Here is a 26,229-nt window from a genome sequence, read left to right as displayed (position 1 = left end):
TAGATGTAGTGCTTTACTTAGTACGAGAGTGCTTACTTAGTAGAGAAGTATTGAGAACAAGTGCTAGGCTTATTTTATTGCCATACTACTGATCAGTGATTACTTCATTGTTTATGTTTGCTCTATCATGTAGTAGCTTCCTCATTCTCTTGCATGGTTTGGTTATGGCTGGTGTCCACCATGCCAGATGCCTACGTGTACGGCATTGTGTCTTGTTTTAATTTAGGATTGCATAATCCAAGCATTCCTGGCAGTGCTCATGGAATGGCTATATTACAGGTTCTGAGGTGTGGCCCATATTTTGCACCTGCACAGGACCTTTAATAGATTCCACATCAGTTTGGAGGAGTGCAAATATTGCTTTACACATGTTTTCCACTGTGGTTTTCTGGCCAGGGACTGTGGTCAGGATTTGTATATCCAGTGTGATTACTCTATGGTCTGGTTTTACCAGTGAGCAATACACTTCTTGTATTGCCATCCAGTACCCATGTTGCTGATTATCACATCCAGTATGCTTACCCCTCTTGTGGGAGTGGTACGTTGTTCCTGGGCATTTTGGTTTATGGATTCTATGAACTTTTGTCCTACAGTGTTGGAGCTAGTATAATGCTCCCAGTCTATGTCTGGGTATTTTCAGTCACCCAATATAATGTGGTTTGGAGGACTTGATATATTCATGTATTCCAGCATAGGCTAGGTGCAGTTCCTAGTGTTGGGACAGTAGTCTGTAGCAGGCTATAAACTGGGGGGCAGTTTTAGCCACTGTTACTTGACCATGGCTAGTCCATGCTGCTTCTTGTTGTGGTACCAATATGGGGGTGTGGTTATCCTTGACAATTATTGCTAGTCACCCTCCTTTTGTAGCTTGTTCCATGTTTTGAGGCTGTACAGCACAGTATGAGGTGTAACCTGGTAGTGTTAGGGTGCTGTTGTGAGCCTTGACCCAGTTTTCTGTTACAGCACAGATATCAACATTCTCCATACTGGGTGAGTTTAGACTGCATGCATCTTGCTGTTTCGACTTATCCCTTAACTTATTCTTATCCCTTCTGATACCTATGGAGGTAGGTTTGTGTTTTTAGCCTTATCTATTCAGGGCACGCTGTGGGTAACAACAGCCTTTGCCAGTATCCATACGGCCTGCACTGATAGGTGCACACCAGTCCTAGCAGGTGGAGCATCATGTCATGCTCAGCATGTCATCCCAGGCTGGCACACATTGGATCCCCTTTGACTAACTGCGATACTTCAGTCAATTATTGCACTTGATCATCTCATTGTCATATTGTGGCATGATGCTTGGTGAGGATAGGATGTTAGTCAGGGTCCTCAGGTGTGCATATAGTACATGGTGTTACATTACTTAACACATGGCATTCATGCCTCAGGTGGTGCTGCAGGGCTGCCTCTGTCGGATGCGCATATTACACTTCCTTGTACATGTTTGTGAGCAGGTCATGTCATTTTAGGCATCCATGTTATTATTTGAGTGAGTCAGAGGGGGTATCATTCCCAGGGTTCCTACTGAGCCAGTGTATGTGCTATGTGTTGCCTCTTTGCCAAGGCCAGGGCATACTGGGCATGCCTCCTTCTGCCTACTGGGGCAGGCTCAGGTTGTTCCTCCTCCGAGTCACGCTCTGCCTGTGATGGCCTTGGCAATGGTGGGGGGCTGTTTGGCCCAGCCCTATGCTGGTCCTGCTGCAGCTGTTTTCGCAAGATCATATTATGTAGCATAGCACATACCATGACAATTTGGGTACATGTAGTTGGTGTGTACTGCAAGGCTCCACCAGATGTGTCCAGACACTGGAACCATGACTTGAGCAGCCCAAACACACGCTCTATTACATTACGTGTTTGTGCGTGTGCCTCATTATGGCATTCCTGTTCAGGTGTGTGTGCGTTTCTGATGGGTGTCATCAGCCATGGCTCCAGTGCATAACCTGCATCCCCCACTAGGTGTCCGTGTGGGATGTCCCCATTGGCAAATGTCTGGTACAGCTGTGTCAAATGCCAGATGTGGGAATCATGGTAACTCCCAGGGCAGCCAGCACACACATTCATTATTATGCCCTGGGCATCACACACGACCTGGCAGTTGATGGAGGGGAAGCCCTTGCGGTTAATGTAGGCCCTACCCCGCTCACCGGCTGGTGCTTTGATGCATATGTGCGTGCAGTCTATTGCACCCACTACCTCAGGGTATTCCACTATTTTCTGGAAGAGACGCATATTGCTGGCCAATACCTCATGGGCATTGGGGAAATATACATAATCACTGACATTTGCTGACATGGCATCCAGGAACTGGTGCAGTACCCTGGAGGCTGATGCCTGTGATATCCCCATCATATCACCAGTTGGTCTCTGGAAGGTACCCGTTGCTAGTATTCTTAGGCCAACACATACCTTGGTTTCCACTGGGATGGGTTCCCCTCTGTTGGTTCTGTGTGTGAGGCGTGGCCTGCACAGCTCCACTATTTGCTGTAGGAGGTCTCTGTCCACTCTATAGCGCTCTACTATCTCCAGCTCATGTAACTCATGGTAGGTGACCCTGGGCCTGTACACTCTTCTCTGTATCCTCACTGTGGGTTGTCTGGCACCATCTGCACCACCCTCAGCAAGTCGCCTATGTCTCATTATGACAGCTATGGCAGCCCCTAATATTTCTGCTCTGAGTTCAGCTTTTTCAGTTTTCACTTCTAATAGCTTACTCCTGTCTTGCAGTGTCTCTAGAGAGAAACATCTTGCACTGCTGTTTGCAGATTTTTAAGTGTTGGGCTGAGCTACCATTCTGCCTGTGTAATTGCCTGCTTCTAATTGTTTTCACCTGCTAGCTCCAGCAGTATTCACTGGTAGCTTCCTACTAATTCTGTTGCTTCCTTTTTCCTTTCTGTTTCCTCAGGGGGGAGCAGCGTGTATACCAGCAGAAAGACGCTCACAGTGGCTTACACGCATGTATACATGGTTCAGAATCTGCTTATTTGGGTTAAAACACGTGCACACCCGCGCAAACAGTGTTAAACATCTTCCAACATGCTCCCACATGCTCAGACTGCCTTACACGCGTGCACACTGTCTTACTCACGCTTCATGGTGTGCACATGTATGCATGCATGCCCAGAAAGATACTTTGGTGTAGACAACAGTGTACACCTTCCATTTCTTGACTTTCCCATGCTTATGTTGTGGCACTCCTCTTTCCATGATATGAGTCTGACATCTGTCATGTAACTCTGACCTCCAATGAACTGCATTTCTTTCTGCCATTCCCCCCTGTGATGTCACCTATCTCCTACTCTGTTCCTCCCCCTTCTGTAACTCTTACACTACTCAGAATGTGCTCATTGCTATGTGACAGTGGAATTCAGTATACTAACACTCATTTGCATCAGATTGCCTACTAATGCTTAGTTACATCTCTTAGACTCAGCTTCCCCCCTTAGCAACCACTGCACGGTGGCCATGTTGTTTTTGGTCTGCTGGTCCCTGCATTGAAAATCCATGTATTGCATAAAACCCACATTTGTGGGTTTATAACCTTCATTTTTATGTATTATGCAGCGCAGCCCATTTGCGCGGGGCTGCGCTGGGTTTAAACATCGGCGATCGCCGGAAAAAAATATATATTTTTATTACTTTTGCATCAGGTTACCTTGCCAATGGCCACATATTTGGCCATTGGCATGCTGCCTGACACATATGCACCCGTTATTTGGAGCTGACATGGCTCCGTTACGGTTTTTGCAGAAACGTACTCAGTTGTCAACTGAGTACATTTCTGCAGCTAAAACGGCTCTTACACGGGCTGTTTTGGGCTTCCTGGATCGCTAATCATCCTCATTTGCATGCTATTCGGCTGCAAGTGAGGTGATTAGCTTATCCACGCCCACTCCGTGTAAGAGACGTTTTAGCTTGTCTCTTACACGGACTTTGGGCTGTTCCTGGATCGCGAAGGCTGCATGGAGTCTTACACTACTCTTAGACTCCGTGCAAGCCTTCGTGAATCCTGCCCAATGTCCTTCTTCTCATTACATCAGATCTCGTTTGACGCATAGAAAATTGGACATGTCAGCCAATGCTATCATCTAAGTGCTTTAAAACTGTATTTGTCATTTTCATTTTTTTGGCTAATTCTGTGTTAAGATTATTTTTTTATTCTTATTGGATAGAGTCGCTAACTAGTTTTTCATGTGAGTGGCTGTTTTTCACCTTTCTGCCCACACCCTTTTACCTTCTAGTAACTCTCTTTACCATAGTTGGTAATAGTCCTCTTTCTTCCCTATCCTCTTACTGTTGGCAGTCTTTCATTGGTATTCTTCCCTTTTTTTTTTTCATAACTTTACCCATTGGGTAATTTTCTATACCATTGTTGGTATATCCTAAAAAAAAAAAAACTTTTGATAGCCTTTCCTCTCTTTTCTCTGAGTGAGTGTAGCTAGTGTGTGTGCGTGTGTGTGTGTGTGTGTGTGTGTGTGTGTGTGTGTGTGTGTGTGTGTGTGTGTGTGTGTGTGTGTGTGTGTCACTGTCTACACTAGTTTTGACATGGTGGAGAAACAAAAGAGGACATCTGGCTTTAAGCAGTATCAGGACTGTAGCAGAAAGAAGCCCCTGGGCATCTTTCTTGCATGTACTGTCTGGGTGCCCCTCTTGGATATATCTTGTAATATTTGTAAGGGTTTTAGCACCTGGACTCCAGCAGAGAGATGCAATAAGTTGATCTTGAAAGATTTGTTAAAGTATCTTTTTGAAGAAACCCTATCTAAGGCAGAAACTTCAAAGTCTCTAAAGCCTGAAACATAGAAAAGGAGTAATTCAGTGCTGACTTCCCCTACAGCACATGAAACAAAATCTCAGAAACCCCAGGTTCCAACAATTTCTTCAGAACCTAAGGCCAAGGTACCAAAAGTGACATTATCATCACCTCTGGCACCAAAGACAACAGTATCAACATTGGTGCCATCGAGTACTGAACTGACTCAAACCACTATGGCACCAACCATTGCTTCAGCACCGACAACGTCTTTGGCACCAACAGTAGTTTCATCCTGTCATTCAGTTCCACCTTCCCCTTCCATACAACAGCCCTTGGTGCTGAAGGTCGAGGCGTTACATTTACAACAGATTAGATATTCCCCATCAATAGACCCCTTTTTGGGTCAGCAACCAAGCCCATTTCTGGACAGGCCTGAGTGCCCTTTGGGAATGTCAATCCATTCCTCCAGAAGCTTCTCAGAATTGGACATAGTCAGATTGGTGGACCAGCTTTTAGCAGCCAGAGGTCTTCCTGCACCCTTACAAACCTCTCTCCCACCCAGAGCTGAGACTTATTCTCCAAGGACTCCTCCAGTTTTTCCTCCTTCAACCTCTTTTCAGGGTTTGGAGCCCCTTGCTTTGATGCTCCCGGTGCCAGCTACCTTGGTGCTGATGGTGGATCTCACCTCAACACTGGAGATGACTGTGGTCTAAGGCTCCTTTGGATGTGTTGCACACCCAGGACTGAGATTCGCCTGTTGGTTCCAAGATCCTTGGACCCATTCTGGTTATTTTCATGGTGCTGTCTGTGGCTCTAGGGACCATGGCAGTTTTAATCCCTCTCTTGGCTTCTACTCTGAGTGGTGGCTCATTTTAGTGGGGTGTGACACCAGTCCTGAGGATGTCTTTCTTGGTTCCGGGATCCCATCCCTCTTCGGACCGGCCTGCCTTCCAGATTATAGAGAGAATTTTGGCCTCAGCAAGCTCCCAGCTGGTTCCATCCCTGTCGGAGTGCCATATTTTCATTTCCTCTGGTTCACAGCTGTCACAATCTGCTACATCTGGACAGTGGGCACAAGAGCCACAAGATATCCAGTTCAGGGTCCCCCTCTTTGGAGTCCTCCTCAGAACTTTCCCCTGAGGAGCCACCCCATAAGAGGACATGCAACAGGAAGCACCTAGATCTTCCAGAAGAATCAGTCACTGAAGACACAGATTATGATGAAGGGGAATGGACCCCATGGTCACTCCCAGAAGATGTCTCTTTTGGTGACATCCTGGAAATATTAAAACAGAAGGGTGATTGGAAGTCCTCCAACCCATCCTGTCAGGAATCTGTGTTCTTGCAAGCTTTTTGTGCCCACCCATCTACTTCTTGGGTGACCTCACCAGCTTGCGACCTAGTTAAATTAATTGTTCAGTGAGCATGGAAGGCTCCTGACTCTATAGAGCCTATTCCCCAGAGACCAGATAAAACTCTTTCAAACCCAGATGATCAGCCCCATTGGTCTAAAGGTCTAGCAATGGATGCCATGGTGGTGGCGGATGCCACCATAAAGGAACTCGTGAAAGAGAATTCAACTGTGCATCCTCCTAACCGAGAGTCCTCGACAATGGACAGATTTGGGAAGCGGGTCTTTGCTTCAATGACCTTTGCTATTCAGTCCTTGATCTTTTTGGCACACTTTACTTGACTCCAAGGGGATCTGAAAACTGAGCTTTCAGACAACCTAGCAAGAGCAGTGTCTAACAAGGTTTGACCTAAGGTTGCCTCTCAGCTTGCCACCCTGGAGTCAATCTCAAATTCATCCATGCTGATTATTGTGCATACAATCCAAGGGACGTCATGCCTGGATGTGCTTGTGTGATTTTGTGGAGCTCTTTAAGTCTTCCTTTATCAATGCTCCTGTTGATAGCACTTCATTGTTTGGCCCAAAAGTTAGAGACATGATAGCCAGGTATGAAAAGGACAGAAAGACCCTTTCTACTGTGGGCATTTGTATTTACACTCCACAACGACCTTATTACATAAATCAGAGGAGTGGGAAAATGTGGTTCAAGGAGACCCAAGGTGCTTTTTGGAACACACGTGGTGAGTATTACCCCCAGAGTATAGGAGGGGACTCTTCTGGAAGATACCCTTCCCATGGCAGAAGGGGTCCATGTAACCAGGGTTTCAGAGATTCCTTTTCTGAACAACCCTATCAGTGCTCCTAAACAGAAAACTGATTGCTTACCTCTGGAAGCAGTCGGGGGAAGATTTTCTTTGCACCATTCAGCCTGGCTTACAATAGCCTCGGATACCTGGGTGCATAAAATAATTACCAGAGGTTATAACATTCCATTCAATCTTTTGCCAGAACTCCAAAGGTGAATCCACAATGTTCCACCCAGTCAGATGGATCTAGCAGCAGTAAAAATGCAAAAGCTGCTTCAAAAAAGAGTCATCCAAGTAGTCCCACCAGACCAAATAGGATGTGGAGTCTACTCAAGATTCTTTTTAGTGCCAAGAAAGGCAGGGGATTGGAGACCAGTCTTTGATCTCAGCCTATTGAACAAATTTGTGCATCAGACAAAATTTCAGATGGTCACGGTTCAGTCCATCCTTCCCTTTCTATAGAAGGATGATTAGATGCACTCTGTAGATCTTCAGGATGTGTATTACCACATAAAGATGGACAAGTATTCCAGAAGATATCTGTGCTTCTGGCTAGGAGCCAGTCATTACCAGTTCTGAGCACTGCCCTTCAGTTTCACCCCAGCCCCCAGGGTGTTCACCAAATGCATGTCAGCCATAACAGTTCATGAGACTACAGTGATTCTGGGTGTTTCCATGTCTAGACAACTGGCTCCTCACTGCTCCCTCCAGGAATCTACTGCTTGGCACCATAGACTTCATTCTACATCTTGCCGAAACACCAAGTATTTCAGTTAACAAAGAAAAGTCACAACTAACTCCCACACAGGATCTGGAGTTCATTGGAGCAAGATTAAATACAATATCCTATGTCACCTCCCTTCTTCATTACAGATTGTTAAAGCTAAGATCACAACTTCAAATGATCATATACTAAGACAAACTTCCAGCTCATCTGGTATTACAAGCTCTGGGAACCATGGCAGCAACAATAATGTTAGTTCCCCTAGAGAGGTATCACATGAGGCTGCTTCAATGGCTCTAGGCATTGCAATGGCACTTCTACCACACCTCATGCCCCATCCAGTTTTGATAACAAATCACTGCAAAAAGGGTTTATCTTGGTGGATGAACCCAGAAGAGAATCTATAGAGTCATCCCTTTTCCCCCAATCAGCCCAAGAGCATAGTGACCATGGATGCTTCCCAGAATGGGAATTGGGTGCATTTTCTGGGAAAGACTGTTTAAGGCACTTGGTCCCCACTAGAAGCCAATTTACACATCAATGTCCTAGAACTGAGGGCAGTGCTTTCAGCATTGCAAGCATTTCAGACTATCCTTCCCTCAGGGACAATTGCAATCCACTCAAACAACATGTCCGTAGTCTGGTACATCAATAAATAGGGGGAACCAAGTCCTATCCTCTATGTTGGGAAACTCTAAGGGTTTGGCAATGGGCAATTGCTTCCAACCAATTTCTGATAGCAACGCATATCCCAGGGAACTCCAACGTAATTGCAGACAAACTGAACAGATGTATCCTCCTTCCTCATGAGTGGTCTCTCAATCCCAATGTAGAGATGAAGATCTTTCATCAATGGGGTCAGCCTTGCTGCAACCTGTTCGCCTCCCCCATAAACCACAAATGCATCAGCTACTTTAATCTAATTCCCCCTCATGGGGAGTCCCCATGAGACACACTTCTTCTCGATTGGCCCCCAGGACTCCTTTGTGGCTTTCCCGCAATTCCAATAATTCCCCAGTTTCTGAGGAAAGCCCAACAATTGAGAAGCAAAGTGATTCTCATTACACCATACTGGCTCCATCAAATCTAGTTTTCCTTTCTTTGGCCTCACCTGATTAACTGTCCATGGACTCTGGATCCAGCTCTGGACATATTGTGTCACCCTCAGGGCCTGGTGCATCCCAATCTTCAAAATCTCAAGCTGATGGCTTAGTTTCTCCAATTCCAGTAATTGCCAGGCAGAATAACTTGTCCTCTCCAGTGCATAAGATGCTCCTGGCTTCCCATAAACCATCCAACAAGAAACTTTATCTAAGCAAATGGAAAAGAGTTTCAATTTGGGCATGTGCAAACGGCATTGACCCTTTCTCTGCATCAGTTGATAAGGTTCTGGAATATTTAACCACATTATTTCAAGTGGGAGCCTCTATGTCTTCAATTATGGTTCATCTAGCTGCCATTTCAAATTTTCATAATGGTTTTGATGACCATTAATTGATGTCTCATGTCTATGCAAATTTTTTCTTAAAGGCACTCTGCATTTAAAACCACCTTTGAAAGATCTGGTGGCACCATGAGATTTGACTTTAATCTTACAATGACTAGTTTGACAGCCCTTTGAGCTAGCATCTAATTGTGACCTCAAGTTTTTATCTTGGAAGGCCCTCTTCCTAGTAGCTATCATGTCTGCTAGGAGAATTTCAGAGTTACAGGCTTTATGTGTGAATCATCCATATATCAAATTCCACAAAGGCAGAGTATCACTCAGAACTAATTCCACCTTCCTTCCTAAAGTGATATCAAAGTCCAATATCAAACAGACCATAGACTTACTAATCTTATTTCCAAATTTTACAAACAAAGGAGAGTACTGCTTGCACTTGTTGGACATCCACAGACAATTACATTTATACTTAGAACAAAGTTCTCTAGAAAATCAGACAAACTATTTCTATCCTTTTTAGGTACCAGATTGGGCAAACCTGTATCAATGATCACTTTGTCAAAATGGCTAAGAGACTGCATTACCTTTATATACAAGCAGAATAAACACAAACTGTCAACAACAATCAGAGCTCATTCTACAAGATCTGTTTCCACTTTAGCGGTCTTCCATTCCAGAGCTTCTATGGAAAACATATGTACAGCTGCAACTTGGGCTACCCCACTTATCTTTATCACTCGTTACAAATTGGTCTCCAGGAGAAGAGCATCCTTTGGCTCAATGGTGTTCAGGAATGTCCTTCCTTAGGGTTGCATAGGCTGTCCCATCCGTCAAGAATGAATGAAGATTGACAACATCAGATAAAGAAGTTCTTATCATAATGTTCCTTAAAGAAGTTCTTACCATAATGTTCCATCTGTCTTGTCAATCTTCATTCATTCTTGACATCCCACCCTCCTGCCCCCTCCAGAAGGATCTTGGAGGTTGGGACATAGTCCTGGGTAATTATAGGGTTATTCCTTAGACAGGGCTTCTGTATTTTTCTTAACTATAAAGCAAACTCGATCTGAGGTAATGGGAAGAAGAGCATTGTGAGTAGAGCCTTAGCTTGAGAGTTTTTGGGTGGCACATGTATAATGGCAGAGTTGGTTCCAAGAGGTCAGAACCAAACCCATCTGTCAAGAAGGAATGAAGATCACAACACAGATGGAAAATTATGGTAAGAATGTAACTTCTTTTTTGTCCCAATATCTTTCCCTAGATCACACCAGCTATTTCTTCTATATATCCATTTGAGGAACCTTCCTTCTGTAGTGACTCCCATCATTCCTGGTCCCCCACCAACTTCTGCTCAGTCAGTAACTACATTCCAGTCCCCTCCTATCAGGATTACACCTTGTTGGTATTTTGTTACTTAATCTAATATTCTTATCATTTCTTCTTTCTTGGTTCTGAAGGTAAGTATATGCTGTCCAGAGTTATCCTACTCCCTCCTCCAGTTTCCTCTAAGCAATACAAAGCTGCCCCTACTATCTACTTTACTATCTTCTGTTTCTGTTTCTGTTCCCCTCCTAATTACTGTAGTCACTCTTCTAGTTCTTCCTTTGATTGCCTCAGCATATCTGTCCCAACATTTGTCTTATTAATGCTCCATGATCCTCTTGATCTAGATGTGTTTCCTGTAATATTTATATCCTGTGTCTGTTCCTGTTAATATATCCCTGCATCTTCCATCTTTTATCTTTCTTAACAAAGCCTTTAACAGTCCATATATAAACCTTAATTTCCATCTTCCTATTTGTTGGCTCCTTCATCATACCTCTCAACCTCTTAACATGAGAAATCTGGACAGAACCAAAAATAATGGGGGGGACAAAGGCCTAAAAATGGGAAGAGAACTTAAATATTGTTCTTATAAACTTAAAAAGCTGCTAGAGTAGAATGTTTTGCAATACCATAGATTTTCTGAATGGCATGAAGCCGGAAACTCAAATGTCTGTCATTTTCAATTATTTCAATTCCTCACTGATTTGCTGAAAAAAAAAGGAAATTTTTATGAGGAACAGACCCAAAATATGAGCCAAAAATCTAGACACTTATAAGCTATATCCCTCATTCATCTATCTACTCTTTGTATTGTTCCCTGCAGCACTAGTTTTGTTTCCTTCTTTTATTGGGTCTCATGTTAGTTGCTTTCAATACTATTTTCATCAACCTTTTATATTTTGGCAGCTTTAAATACTTAATAAAAACTTTCCTCATAAACCTATTTGCAAAAACTATATACTTGGAAAATTCCATCCCCTGTCTCACTTCTTCCATTTTGGCACTAAGCCCTTGCTCAGATTTGACATGCCTGATTTGAGTCACTGAATTATTTTTTCATACTCAACCACTTCATGATTATTTTCTTCACTTAAATTTCCTTTCATGTTGCTTTTTATTATAATGTCTGCCTCGGGCTGTCTCCCACCTTCATCTCTCTTCTAATTGTGAGTTTTACTTATATTTTGTCTTGGTTTTTTTTCTGCCACCATCTTTTGCTTTCTATAAACACTTTTTTAGTTTGTCTATTCTCATTTTGTCTCATTTCCCTCCTTTTCATATATATTCAAGTGTATACTGTTATGATACACTGTCCCATTACACCATGCTAGTACTCATTATGGAAATTGTCACCCATAAACATCTCAAGGGTGTCCCTTTTTGTCATGTGCTGTTCCATTTGCCCCTACTACATTTGATGTGTGATGCCAAACTCTTCTCAGATGGGCTCTTTTCACATGTTGCCCAGCCTCGAACTTGCATGTTACATACATTATTCTTACTCTTTAATCTTTGTATGTCCCACTCTTGATTTCCTCAAATATATCATGATTACAAGATGAACATTTCATAGTAGTGAATTGTAAAACAGTTCTGCCTTACATCACCCTCTTATGAACATTTAGCTTCTATACGCCCATTTATTGAACATTGCTTAATTCTTCTACTTTGCATTTCCTTGGTATAAACATTTTATTCCCTGACACACCAATATACTGAGCATTTCAAACTCATGGTGTTCACCATGCTAGTTATGTATAGTATATATAAATATGTAATGCATGGAGTATGCTTATTACACTCTGATATTCAGAAAACGACAAACCAGTTAAGCACCAGAATGGTGCACAGACCTGACTTTAACAAATGTTAAGCACTCCATGTGAAAGTTGTTAAGGTCGGGTTCCATGCTAGGCAGTAAAATCCACCTGTATTCACAAGCAAATGACAGTGACAGAACAAAATAATTGTTTCTGACTACTGTCCTTACCTTTAACATGTCCGCAACTTCCTGGAAAAAAAATTTAAAGAAACTTGTTAGAATAACAGGATGTGTGTTCACCTCCATAATCTCAAGAATGTTAATTATTACTAAAACTCTAATGCATGTCATTATTTAGTGACTTCAGACCTCAGTGGTTTATCTGAAAAAACACATATGTTATGAGGAACAGATCAAAAATATGAAGCAATAATCTGGATGTCCTGCAAAAATTTAGACAGAAAAGTATGAAGGTAAGTGAAACACAACAGACTGCATTACATTCCCTGTCTAACAGTGCTCATTAATTGTTTTACAGCTTTGAAAGTTGGAAAGACCCCCTTTTAAATTGTAGCACATGGTGCAGAAAAAGCTCTATGCACGTCAAAGAATTATAATCATCTCACAAATCATAACCACTTATTATCTGTTCTTGACATAGGTGGCAACATTCACATCAAGAGTTTCATTGGCATCCATGTCTCAAACACATACAAAACAGGTTATGATCAGTAAGCTGCTCATAGTCCTCTATGCTCAGTATATATTCCACTTCTCTCTCGCTCATGTCCATTGAACATAAGCATACTGTTTTTAACACCAAGTGTCCTTTTTGGATTTGATCTGTACATACTCCCACTCTCTGCCCTATGCCCATTGATTATAGGCATAACATCTCTAGTCCAAAATGTCTTTTTTTTCAATTATTTTTTATTTGATATTCTCTGAACATTTGTTGCTATTTCTGCCTTCCATTAGTTCTTCCATCTTTTCCTTTAATGCATTTTGTTCTCTAGCTGCCCTTAGGTTCTCTCAAGGGTTTCTGCATCTTTCCCTCTTTCTAATATATTTTTTTTATTTTTAGGAATAGCTTTGGGGATCTGCAAAAAGTTTTTGCCTCAAGCAAAAAAAGATTTTCAGTGATGACAAGTAAAGCATTTTAAAGTGCTAATTTAACTGTTTGCACAGCCTTAAATAAGTAGTGTACAGGTTTCTCCTTAGTCTGGTACCCAGGAAGAAATATTTTCTTAGCAATCATAGTTATTTTTTCCCTTTTTTTCCATAGAAAAGATGTCAACCTTTCTTTAACCTGGTAATTTTGGATTTTTATGACTATCAGACAGGAAAGCCTGTACCCCGATCTCTGTACCACACTCAGATTGCTCATTAATAAGTATCTCGTCTTTCTCCAGGTCTGATCATGTGCTCAGTTGATTGATAACAAAGCCTCTACAGTCTTTCTTCTCCTTCTGGAACATTTGTTAAATGAAGCTTTTCATACCTGCCTCATTTGTCCATATCCTGAATTTTCTCTTCCTTCTTTTCTCTTGCCATTTCTGATAACCTTAATCGGGCATCTTGCCTCCCTGCCTTCAGCCCCCTGCTATAAAACACGCTAAACGCACGTTAGCGCGATTTAGCGCGGAGTTGCCACTGTTGCACACAAGAGCAGCGGCGGTTAAACAAGGTTAAACTATTCGGGCCATCTAAATTCCACTCTTCAAATTTTCCCTTAGAACTACCTTCCTCGAGCTGTACTGCTGATCTAACCAGCATATCCTATAACTGAAAAGTTCATCTCTACTTGATTCCCAAGTAGACTATTCTCTATCTGTAAAGCCTAGCACTTACTGCTACAGTACTTGCACCTTAATAAAGCACTCTTATTATAGATAGTACCCCACCAGCCTAAAACCCACTTCCCCCGGAGTCCTTTGAAAGTCTCTTTATCTACTACTTCTAGTATGTCGAGGGATCAGTTGCTAGTGTCCTCTCCAGCTCAACTGGTGAACCTGGGAATATTGAGGCAATGTTACAATTGCCTCATGTACACAGACAATCCTCTCCTTCTCCCACAAAACACAAATACATGCGAGAGATGCAACTATATGGCCAAACTGGAGGCTGAGCTCTCTCAACATAGGACTGGCAAGACCAGACAGGAGGAGAAGGTAACCACACACAATACATACCCAGTCACACATGGTACCATCACAACTTCAAATCATACACATACTCACACAAAGACATACTCGGAGGCTCTGATCAAAAATTTACCAAAACAGCAAAGGCCACCAAAGCAGACACCCAAACAACTACCACCTCACGACCCAACACATGCAACACATAGACCACACAGTCAGAGTGTCAAACAGTCACAGCCCTTAAGGCCAAACAAAATGCCAGACACACTTGTCATTGGTGATTCCATAGTCAGACACACTGACGCCCCGCCACCAGACTGAGTAAGGAGAAGGTCACAGTAAGCTGCCTGTCGGGTGCTAGAATCCGCCACATAACGCAAGCACTCAGGTCTCTCAACAGCAGGTACAAGTACGACTCAGTCATTGTCCACGCTGGTGTCAACGACCTGAGACATACCTCCTTGGACTACATGAAAAGGGACATCAAGGAGCTCTCTGATTATGTAGCCCAGGCAGGTATGACCCTGACCTTGAGCAGTATCCTACCTTCACCTAGAATTATGCCACAATACAGTGATAAGATGATCAGCTTTAATAATTGGCTTAAATTCTGGTGTCATTCAAAGGGGATCCAATGTCTGTCTGCCTGGGATGACATGCTGGACAAGCCACGCTGCTTCGCAAGGGACGGCTTGCACCTGTCACCCCTGGGCTTCCGGATATTGGCAAAGGCTCTTGCCACCCCCATAGTGCCTTTTTTAGGCAAGGCTCAAATTCTAAACCTACCACCCTAGAACACCAAAAAGGAAAAAAACTAAGGGTAATGCTGCTCAATGCCAGAAGTCTCAACCTCAAGATGCACGCACTCGAGGCCCTTCTCAGTATGGAGAACATCGATGTCTGTGCTGTCACTGAAACCTGGTTCAAGGTTCCCGAGAGCACCCCAGCACTAACAGGTTTCACCTCATATCATGCGTTCCGGCCCCAAAATCCGGACAACACCAAGAAAGGAGGGGGGGTGTCCATATTCATAAAGGACACCCACACCTCAAGGTTGGTGGCAACGCACGATGCATCGGAGACCATCCAGGTGCAATTAACCATAGGCAAGACTGCTCTGCAATTTGTAGCATGTTACAGGCCACCCTCTCAAACTCAGGAACCTCACATGGCCTTCCTGAAAACATTGGAGGGGATAAATGTATCTCCAAACACCATCATACTAGGTGACTTCAACTACCCTAATATAGACTGGGAACACTACTCAAGCCCGAACACTCTAACCCAAAGATTCCTGGAGTTCATAAACTCAAATGCCATGGAACAACTAGTCACCATCCCCACAAGAGGAGAAAACATACTTGATCTCATCATCATGAACATGGGATCAAAATGTTCAACACCAGAAGTATACCCTCACTGGTGAGATCAGATCATAAACTAATCTCGCTGGAGGTCCTCATCCCGCCCCCACCTGAAACAAAAAGACCACAGTGAAAAACTTCTCAAAAGCCAATTTCACACTTCTAAAAACTAGTGTGGTCTCCTTTAAGGCCCCTGAGCCAGTGGTAAACATTACTCAAACCACTGAATCACTTACAAATGCCTTCTACCAGCACCTACAGGACTGCATGGATCAGGCAATCCCAAACAAAACTAAGACTCTCTGTACCAAAGGCAAGCGTCCAGTCTGGTGGACCCCAGCCATAAACAAGCTCTACAACAAAAGGAGGAAGCTACTACAAGATAGAGCAAAATCCTTGAAAGGTAAGACACCTTTGATCATTATAAGTAAAAAACTAAGAGCTCTTATAAAATCATCCAAGGCAAATTTTGAGAGAAAAATCGCCAAGGACTCTAAAGACAATCATAAGGCCTTCTTTAGCTATGTTAGAAACCTAGGAGGAAACTCCCAGATATGCTCAGAATTAGTTCAAAATGATGTGAAAATTACTGAACCTACACACATTGCCAACATACTGGCTGACAGGTTCAGTGCAAACTTCTCCGCCCTCCCCGCCAAAAGGAGAGATATCTATTCCAGAGGATTGTAGCCCTCCAAACATCTCCAACGCCCAGGTGAGAACTGCCCTCACTAAGGCAAAAAACACAGCATCCATGGGACCGGATGGTGTCCCCGGCTGTGTGCTTCATGAACTCAACGAGGAATTAAACCCACAGTTAGGACAGCTGTTTAATCTTAGCCTCACCTCAGGATACGTACCCAAGGAGTGGTGCACGGCAACTGTGGTCCCACTTCATAAGGGCGGTGCCTCCACAGACCCTGGAAATTACCGCCCCATTAGCTTGACAAGCCTTATCTGCAAAGCCATGGAAAGGATCATAATGGGACTCATAAATAAAGACATAGGGAACTTGCAGACTTTGGATCCAACCCAGTTTGGCTTTGTCAAAGGCAGATCCTGCCTCTTAAACTTGGTTGACTTTTTCGAGACAGTCACCAAGGCCATTGATGAGGGAAAGGCAGTCCATACAGCCTACCTCGACCTGGCAAAGGCCTTCGACACAATATCCCACTCAGGTATCATCGAAAAACTCATCAGCTTGAATGTAAACCCATACATCACAAGATGGGTTGCAAACTGGCTAAGTGACAGAACCCACAGGGTCAGAGTTGCTGGAGCCATGTCAGACGCAAAGCCTGTCACAAGTGGTGTCCCACAGGGCTCAGTCCTGGGTCCACTCTTGTTCGGCATCTACTTTTCTGAAGTACAAGCAAACACAGGAGGGTTATGGCTGACAAAGTTTGCAGATGACTGCAAACTGGGCGCCATAGTCGAAAACACATCTGACACAGATATCCTCCAGAAGGGCCTCACAGAAACGGATAACTGGTGCCAGAGCCATGGCCTGAAGTTAAACGCCAAAAAATGCAGTCATACCCTTTGGGAAAAACAAGGTTACCCCTAGATACCATATAGGTGGCAATCCACTGAGCACAGAAAAAGTCATCAGGGATCTGGGGACCCAGGTTGACAGTAGCCTTTCATTTGACACTCATGTTGCTAAAGTAGTTAGGAAAACCTTCTATATTGCCCACCTGATCATGAAGGGATTCACATCTAGATCAAGGGAGGTCATCGTCCCCCTGTACTCATCACTCATTAGACCTATGATTGAGTACAATGCCCTGCTCGAATGTATCTGACCAGACACCTGCTGCAGCTTGAAAGGCCCCAAAAGTTCCTCACCAAAAGGATAAAGGGTCTCAAAAATATGTCTTATGCTGCCCGACTGAAAAAACTCCAGCTCTATTCATTCTCATACCGCTTGCTCAGAGGTGACCTGTGCCTGACATATAAGGCCATGTCAAACCCAGATTTGATGAATATGCTTCACCTCAAAAATCTAGATCCCTCAGAACCACAAGGGCGGAGACTTAAACCTTGACACGGTTATAAATAGAACGTGCTGGAGGGACAGATTCATCACCCAGAGACTCCCTATGCTGTGGAACAAAATCCCGGTACATGTGAGGCAGAGCACCTCGCTGGCCTTGTTCAAGAGGAATCTTGACCAATGGATGGGAGATCGCAGATACACCCCAGGGATTACTTCAGTGTCACTGCTTGACAGAGGCACAGCAAAATGATAGGCATAGTTTTTATTCAAACTAAAGGGGTGGCGAAAGCCACATAACTATGGGCTAGGCTTATAAATGCCCTTGGGCAGATAGCCTAGTATGAACCTATGAACCTATGAACCTATAAGGCCTCGAAGTCAATGGAATAGCTATTTAACATTGTCTCTATTTCCTCTATTCTCATAATTCATGCATGTGTCATCTATTTTTACCATTTCTATATGTAGCCTATCATTTTTTGTACTAAGTCCTGATATTTCATCTTTGTTTTCTGGACAGAGCTGCTTCACCTCCATTTTTCTTTTCTTCCTGTTGCTTCCTTCTTTGTACACACTTGTGACTTTGCAGATTCTTTCTGTACACATTTTCTTCTTTGTTTCAGCATTTACTTATTCAATTTTATCCAAAGATTTTTATTTGCTGTAATTAGTAAAAGAGTTTCTGACTTTATATTGTATTTTCTGTTTCTTAAAGGAGAGCATGCCAAGCATGGCCTTCTCACAAAGCACCATACAAGAAGTTCCCACTGACTACTTTTCCTTACTCTGTACCTGCTGTCTTCACCGGGGGAATGTAAGAAAAAAATTGATGATGCCTGGGTCAAATACTAGATATATGATGCACTATTACTTTAGTAGAAATACAAGTAGTCTGGGTTGCAAATTATGTGAATGGGTGGGTTTCACATTTGTAAGTAAAGGCTTGATAAACAAGCATTTTGTGTGTGTGTGTGTGTGTGTGTGTGTGTGTGTGTGTGTGTGTGTGTGTGGTGCACCTTATGGCACTTTGTTACATCCTGATAGATGTGTTAACAAATCTCTTACTTTGTAGATCTCACTGCCTGGACAGGCTTTCACTATGAGTGGGTGAAACTAAATGCAGAGAGGATCGGAATCTCCGAACTGTGTTCACAAAATGAAAACTGCTGAAAAACAATTTTAAGTGCTTTTTTTTGCATAAGGGCAACCCCATGTACCCCCCAGTGTGTGGAGCAAATCCACACACACACACAAACACTCACACACACACACACACACACACACACACACACACACACACACACACACACACACACACTTGTATATACCAATTACACAATTGCACCAACATAAAAAAGGGGGAAAATTCCTTCAAAAATGGCATTCCTGCCGGCATACCTTACTGACAATGATATGGAGGAACTCTGCTTATTAATGGGTTGAACCTCAGGCAACTGAAGCTCAAGCTTTCAATCTTTGTCCACCAGTAGGCTACCCCCCCCCCTCCCGGATGGTTCAGCCTTCCTACCTACCTCAGCTACACTCCCTAAATTAAACTGGGTTAGCTTATATAGCCATCTTTTCTACTCTCACTTTCGCATTTGCAATCAAAATCAAGACATAATTATCAAAGAGTAAAATGTTATGCTTTAATGTACTTTATGTTAGGGTGTTCTAGTGATCTTTACTGATACTTTCATTACCCTAGGAGTGGAACACGTCATCAAAGGTACACAGATAAACTTATATCTGGATAATCATGTTCCTTTGACAGGAATAAAAAAAAGATAAAACATTCTGACATTTTCAAAATATATAATCCTTAAAGTCAAACATTGCCACAATAAAAACATTTAAAGTAAAAACTGAAAACAACAAATAATGACCCAGCTATTTGGCACCTAACACCTGTCATTCTATATTCTGCAGACATTCATGCTAGCCCAGTTTTTATCCACAGTTCTGTCAATGATTTAGCAAACTGTGTTTGGCAAAATGTTGCTTGCTTAAAACTTAACAAACATCACAGCTGCTAAAATCATCAGGGCAAAACTCAGTAGAGCATGTGTTAATCTCTATTAACCTGATATTCTAGGGTGTTCCAATATATTACCAAATGATACAATCCTTGACTTAGAATCATGCCTACAATCATTAAACTTTGCAGAATGATAGAATAATTGAGTGCTTACTACACCGTGACACTAACAAAGGCATTCCATTAATATCAGAAAAAACAATTAAATTTACCTCTCAAAAAGACTGTACCCCGGATTCACGAATCCTCCGTGTAAGACTTAATAAGTCTTACTCGGAGGCTGCAGTTGAATGGTATGAAGTCAGCGTGCCATGAATATGCATGAGGGCACGCTGACTCAACCGTAAGTCTTACATGGACTGTGTAAGAAAGCAGGGGGGCGTGTCCGACTGCTGAGCAGTCTAAATGTCCACGCCCCTGCAAGTGCTGAAAATAAAAGCAAATAAACAAGAGCGAGTCCGCTCAAATGTCCCTGCACCCATCACCTCACTGTCTGATATTGTAAACCCCATCACAGTTCTAAAACGCATAACATTAAAATTGTTTTTAAATTCCCAAAATAGCTGCCCATATTTGCGCGTGTGTATGTGGGTGTGCCTATTGCTTAGCTGCAGTTAGCAATTCTGACATGGAAGAGCATAAGAAAGAATCTTTATGCAAATCACACCAAATAGCAATAGCGTAATGGTAGAGCGGTCGCACAAAGAAGAGGCATTCACGGTTTAAGTCCCACCACTCCCTTTCGTATTTATTTTTTTAAATCAGTATATGGAATAATACCTAACATATATGTTTAAACATAACTAAAAAGCAGTGAAATGGCCAATGTATCAGTGAATAAAATAAATATTTTAAAGGATCCCAATATAAAATTGCCTGCAGTTAAGCAGTGCTTCACCCAGCGCAATATAGTTTCCCATAGCTAAATTGCACTTTACCTAGTGCAAAATAGTTGCCCATAGCTAAATAGCGCTTTACCCAGCACAATTGGTTTGCTCGGAGGTGCGCACCGCGCCAACCAGTGCACTGTCAGGCAACGTGGAGCAACGTAGAGCAAAGTTGCTTAAACACAGCCACGCCCCCTAACCTGTCTGGACAGTAGTAAAATAAAATGCAATGATAAGGTTTGAACCCAGGACACTGTGCACCATAATCAAAGGACTGAACCACTAAGCCACAACATCTTAGGATAAGTATCTACTGTTAACATATATATATAGTAATAAATGTTTGATTAACCATTGCTAAGCAGGTCTACAGTCAGCCAAGAGTATTCAAAAATGGCCAATCACAGAAAAGTACGGGAAATGCGACATATTTAAGCTGCATAGGCGGGAATGCTTGCCATAACTAATTGTAGATCCCATCTGCAGTTAGAATGTCTGGTGCTGGAGAGGGTACATGCTTTTAAGCGCAACGCTGGGGCATCGAGGAGTCAAGATATATGGTTTGTCTCCTAGTCCATCGGCATGAGACTTGACTCCTGCAGGGCCAGTTCCAAGGAATGGAGTATAAGGCGGAGGCTTGGAACCGGTTGGCTCATGAACTCACCAGTGCTACAGGCGTCCCTTGGACTGGTGAGCAGGTCCGTCACCACCATGCAGACCTGAAGAGGCGGAAGCAGGACCTTCTGAACCAGTGGATCTAGGAGGCCCGTCAAATGCGTGATGCCCCACTACTAAGTAGGTAGCCATGGAATGCAGTGTGTAAGACAAGCTAATATAGTCTAAATGATGGATAGGTATGTCTCAATATCCCTTTATTTACTCCACAGCTGCAGGTGCTCATGCTATGAATCAGCAAGCCTATGCAGATAGGCTGCTAAGGCTGCGCCACCAGGCAGGTTAGTAAATATTCTGCATGTATTGTTACATGATATATGTAAGTGAGCATGACAAAAGTGTATAAGCCCAATAATACAGCAATAAAATGTCCTGATTAAATCCTCTGCATGTACTGTTATATAACAAACGTCAGTGAGACAGAAATAGAGTGTACTAACCCACCAATCAAGGTAAAATAATTCTGGAATACTATCCCTGTATGTACTGTCATAACATATAAGTGAGCAGGCCTGAAAAAGAGTGTTGTAACCTATCAAGAAAGGTATAATATGTCCTGAATATGTCTTCTGTATGCACTATAATAACAAGTAAAGGAGAGAGCCTGTAGAAAAGAGTGTTCAATGTAATTAATAAAGGTATAAAACTTGGAGTGTGTCTGTGTCACTTACTTTGAAATGTTGTTGTACCCTTGCAATAAAAAATAGTACTGTTGTATTAGGTGCTGTCAACCCACAGTTGTGCAGTCCCATAGGAAGTGGATGAAGGAAGTGGCAGTTGCTGTGAAGCATAAAACATTCATTCCCTGAATAAATCCTCTGCATGTACTGTTACACATCATAAGTCAGATAGCCAGGAATAGAGTGTAGTAACCCATGAATAAAGCAAAAACATGTCTGGAATACTACCTCTGCATGCGCTGTCATAGATAAAAAGTGAGTGAGCCTGTAAAACAGTCTTGTAACCTATCAATAAAGGTATAACATGTCCTGAATAGGTCTACTGTATGCAGTGTAATGTCAAATAAAGGAGAGAGCCTGTAGAAAAGAGTTTTAATGTAAATAAGAAAGGTATAATACTTGCAGTGTGTATGTGCCAGATACTCAGAAATGTTGTTGTACCCTTGCATTGAAGAAATGTTACTCTGTTGTAGTAAGTGCTGACAACCCCCAGTAGTGCAGTCCCATATAAAGTGGATGAAGGAAGTGCCAGTAGCTGTGAAGTATGCAACAGTCCTCAACAGTTGTGAAATGGCTGACATGCATAGGTAAATCTGGCACATGAGTAGCCTGTCAAGGTGTTCCCCAGAAATGTCAGTGTGCTACCTGAAAAGTAGGGTTGTGTAGAAAACAAGTGAAAAAGCCATGTGAACACATCCAGATGTGCAGATACATAAACAAGTCAATTTAATACAAGTATGTAGCAGTAACATCTGCATCCTGGACAGTTACTATGTCAGATATAGGTCAGGTATATCATGAAGTAGCAAAACCCATAACACAATCAAATGCATGTTGCCTAGTGTAAGAATACATGTAGGGGATATACACCTTTATGTGCAGGAATGTAGTGTACAGTTAAAGTACTAATAAGATGTTAATGGAGGTTTCTTTTTACACCCTACTCCATGTGCATAAACAATGAAATTCCACACCTCAATGGGTATGTCTAATCTCATAACATTTGTTGGGACATATGTCCTATTGTTATATAAAATCTGCACTTACTTTGATGCATGTCCTCTGTTAAAACATCACAATCTTGGTGGCCTGTTGCTACCAATCATCCCTGCATGCTGTTGTAATGTCCACTGTTGTTCAATACATGCATGTGTTATGCTTGCTGTTCAACAGTTATAACCCCGGTGTGTTGAGTTAATGGGAATATTACTGCATGCTGTTACAACTAACTTGGAATGCTGTTGTCTATGTTGTAATTAAACACACCTAATCACAGAACGTATGGGAAGGCCGGTCCCTCCTCAGCTGGCAGTTGCACCTGGCACCAGCAGGTCTGGTGCCCAGCCCGGGCCACCCTCCTCCATAGGTCCTGTGCCACCTTCAGCTGGAAGTGCTGCAGGGGATGGGGCTCGCCCCCCCTGCAAGCGTGGGTGGAGAAGGGCCTCCTGTCACACTCCAAAGGGTCCGGGTTGTGGTGCGTAGGGAGATCCAGCGTTTAGTCACTGATCCCCTATGCCAGCTTCAGGCGAGAGTGGCGCGACTCATGGGTGAGCCTGCCCCTCCTATGCAGCCCCCAGCACAATGACCCTCGGATCTGTGAAGGTCCAGTAGTGACTGCCCATGGGTGTGGATCTCAGTTCCACTGTCACCATCTGTGGGCTCATGGGCTTGCGATTTCCAAACATCCGTCCCCGTCAATTGTGTTCACCCACCCCATGTGTCATACTCTGCCCCTGTATGCATCTTGTTTGTCTTGTCTGTTTACCTACCCAACCTACCTCCCCAAATATACCTACTTCCTCTACCTCACTTTCCACTCTCCCCTGAAAAAAAAAAAAGGGCAATCTGTACCCGAAAAAAAATTACGCCCCATACATAGCTTCCCATTTTGCACACATGTCAGTTGGACATGTATACTGATAATTCTAATTGGCAGTACAACAAACTATGTTGTCCTCACCTCTCTCTCAGGGGTGGAAGGTTTCAAATTTCACTCCAAATTTGCAACATATGCACAGCTGTTGCTGGTAAAGAAATGGGCAGCTATGGACCTTCCCTACACCCGTCCTGCACATCATGAGCTTGTTTTCCTACTGTCTTTCCCTCTTTGTGCCCCCTTTTTCACCACTTTCCTATCTCCCCATTTTCTTTTCTTTCAAAGAAATTAGTGCAGGGGTTAGCAGGAGTAAGCACTTTTAAGCAGTAGTAAGCGGGATTAAGCAAGTGTGCGAATGTAAACTCTTAGCTAAGCGTCACTAAGCTTTGCGCAAACCCGTGAAAACCCGCTTACAACTGCTTAAAAGTGCCTTAGTCACTCTATGACAGGGCCCTTCTTCTGCTGAGCAGCAAAAGAAAAAACCTCTGCCAGTCTCGAGCCCCAAACCATTGGCACAATAGACTGCATGAATTACCACTAAGCCACAGCAGATATAGAAATAACTTAGTTCTGAAATAAATATATCATGCATTACAATGAGGGAATGTAAATGGAAATTAGGAATGGTATAACACAAATCCTTTTCTGTGGGTCTTTACCAGCAGTGGATGTGGAATTGCATGGCATGACTGTGAAAGGTCAGTCAATGGTTTCCTCTCCAGTCCAGCTGGTGAATCTGGGAATTTTGAGGCAATGTTACAACTGTCTCATGTACACGGACAACCCTCTCCTCCTCCAAACAGGTTCAAATATATGTGAGAGATGCAACTATTTAGCCAAACTGGAGGCTGAGCTCTCTCATCTCAAAACTGGTGAAACCAGTCAGGAGGAGAAGGTAACCTCACACAACTCAATTCCAGTATCACATAGTCCCACCACATCAGTGAACCAAACACATAAATACACAAAAACATACTCGGAGGCTCTAAATAAAAATCTACCTAAGCAACAGAGACCTCCAAAGCAGACATCCAAGCAAATGCTACCTCAAAACACAACACACACAACACATAACCCCCAAAGTCAGTGTGCCAAGCAGCCACAGCCCTTAAGGCTGAATAACACACCTAATACTCTTGTTATAGGTGACTCTATTGTCAGACACACTGACGTCCCACTCACCAGGCTGAATAAAGAGAAGGTCACAGTGAGCTGCCTGTCGGGTGCTAGGATCCGACACATAACGCAAGCACTCAGGTCACTCCAAAGCAAATACAAATATGACTCAGTCATTGTACATGCTGGTGTGAATGACCTGAGATGTACCTCCCTGGACTACATGAAAAGAGACATAGAGGAGCTCTCTGATCATGTAGCCCAGGCTGGTATGACCCTGACCTTGAGCAGCATCTTACCCTCACCTAGAATGATGCCACAGTACAAAGACAAAATGATCGATTTTAACAATTGGCTAAAATTTTGGTGTCATTCAAAGGGGATCCAGTGTCTGTCAGCCTGGGATGACATGCTCGATAAGCCACGTTGCTTCACTAGGGACAGCTTGCACCTGTCACCACTGGGCTTTCGGATATTGGCAAAGGCTCTTGCCACCCCCATAGTGCCTTTTTTAGGCAAGGCTCAAAAGTCAAACCCACCCCCATAGACAGCACAAGGAACAAGAAACTAAGGGTAATGCTGCTAAACACCGGAAGTCTTAACCTCAAGATGCACACACTCGAAGCTCTTCTCAGTATGGAGAACATCAATATCTGTGCAGTGACAGAAACCTGGTTCAAGGCTCCAGAGAGCACCCCAGCACTACCAGGCTATACTTCATATCATGCTTTTCGGCCCCAAAACCCGGACTGAACCACAAAAGGAGGGGGAGTTTCCATATTTATCAAGGATAACCACACCTCCAGGTTAGTGGCATTGCATGAAGTATCGAAGACCATCCATCTGCAACTAACAGTGGGAAAGACTGCTTTTAAGTTTATAGCATCCTACAGACCACCCTCTCAAAGTCAGAAATCCCATTCGGCTTTCCTGAAAACATTGGAGAACATGAAGATCTCTCCGAACACCATTATATTGGGTGACTTCAACTACCCAAACATCGACTGGAAGCACTACTCAAGCCCCAGCACCTTAGCCCAAAGATTCCTGGAAATTATAAGCTCAAATGCTATGGAACAACTAGTCACCACTCCCACAAGAGGGGACAACATACTAGACCTGATCATTACCAACATGGGGACTCTATGCTCCACACCAGAAGTATATCCCTCATTGGTAAGATCAGACCATAAATTAATTTCACTGGATGTCCACATCCCGACCCCACCCCCAGCCCAGAAAACCACAGTGAAAAACTTCTCAAAAGTGAACTTCTCA

Source organism: Protopterus annectens, chromosome 5.part0 (assembly GCF_019279795.1).
Source record: "Protopterus annectens isolate FY-2018-M chromosome 5.part0, PAN1.0, whole genome shotgun sequence".
NCBI lineage: Eukaryota > Metazoa > Chordata > Ceratodontiformes > Protopteridae > Protopterus > Protopterus annectens.
Note: the sequence above shows the minus strand (reverse complement) of the source record.